A 1,613-nucleotide genomic window follows, 5' to 3' on the forward strand; every position below is an offset into this window, starting at 1 on the left:
CCGCCGATGGTCGCAGTGCAGGAAGATAACTTGCTTGAATTACAGTTGCAAAAATAAACAGGGATGAGATCTCTTGCGAACCGCACCGAACCAAACTGCGCTGAACATGGGGGTACGTCACTATATATATATATATATAGTTATATATATATATATAACACCACGATGACGGGAAGGATTAGAAGTTTACATTAGGCCCCTAAGTTCTCCTCCAAGACACACGCGAAGCTTGCTAGGCTCCACAGCACGCCCAGAGCTCCCCACGAGATGGTAGTGGAGACCTCCTTCAACTTGGGCGGAAACCACTCTAACCCTTTATACGGCTAGCGAGCCAATTGCCAGCCGCCACATAGGAATAATTTAGAACTGACCAATAATGGGACACTATTTTGCACTATTTTGCTACATGGCGGGGACTCTTTTGCACCGGGGATTTCTCTCTGCAGCTGAGAAATCCACCGTGCAAAGAAAGCTCCATGTGGCGGGAAAATTTCACTGTGCTGAGGCACTAAAAATCATTGGGTTATGACACTCTCAAGTCACGTCCCCCAGCTCCCTCACCATTTTTGTTGCTCTCCCCTAGACTCTCCAACTTGCCCACATCCTTTCTGTAATGGAAGGCCCAAAATTGGACACAGGACTCCAGATGTGGCCTCAGCAGTGCCAAGTAGAGATGAAGAAACACTTCCCTTGATCTGCCAGCAACATTCCTCCTAACTCAGCCCAGTACAGGATGCCATTAGCCTTCTTTGCAACAAGGGCATACCGTTGGCTCATATTCAGTGTATTGTCTGCTGTAACCCCCGCATCCTTTTCGACAGAGCTGCTGCTTAGCCAGTCAGCCCCCAGCCTGCACCCATGTGTAGGATCGTTCCTTCTTAAGCGTGGGAAATGTCTGAATGATGTGTAGCGTTTGGTGCTGCAGATGTCTGCAGTGAGTGCCACATGCTTGTGGAATCAGAAAAAATAAATGCCTTAAACTTTGATCGTACGAGTTATAAGATGGCACAACCGCTTTGTGGGGAGTTGCTGGCTCTGCATATTAGAGCAGATAAGGGAAAGTGTTTGTTCTTTGTAACTCCCCTGCAACTGCTTCGCTCACCACGGCCTTGAAGATAGCAGAAAAAATATGTGCTTGATCTCCCTGAGAAGACAGAGTGCTTGCTAATTATCTTTGACTGTTTTCTCTCAGAATTTTTTTTTGGCATACTAGGGATGATCCCGTAAAACAATTTCCAGAGGAAGGAACATTCGATCTGGATAAAATAGTGCACTTAAAAGGGGCTTTAGAGTCCCGTGTTTCCAAAACATCACAAAACCAGTGGGACGCGTTCTTTTATTGGTATGATGAAATGTCCAAAAGGCGGACAGAATCTCGAACTAGAAGTCTCAAAGACTCAAGACAAATTAAAACAGCAGTTAAAAGCTGTCCGGGAGAAATTGGCTGCTCCCCCAAATTACACACTGGCCACCGCTCCAATATATCCAGCGTTGCCCGAGGCACCCCCACCGCCGGAGCCAGCAGAGGACATCCTTGACTTCTGTTCAAACCCTGCTCTCTTGGGACTCCCACCTCAACAACAACCGGTTCAGAAACAAGCTGCAGCCCAGGC

Source organism: Alligator sinensis, unplaced genomic scaffold, assembly GCF_000455745.1.
Source record: "Alligator sinensis unplaced genomic scaffold, ASM45574v1 scaffold1645_1, whole genome shotgun sequence".
In the NCBI taxonomy this organism is placed as follows: domain Eukaryota; kingdom Metazoa; phylum Chordata; order Crocodylia; family Alligatoridae; genus Alligator; species Alligator sinensis.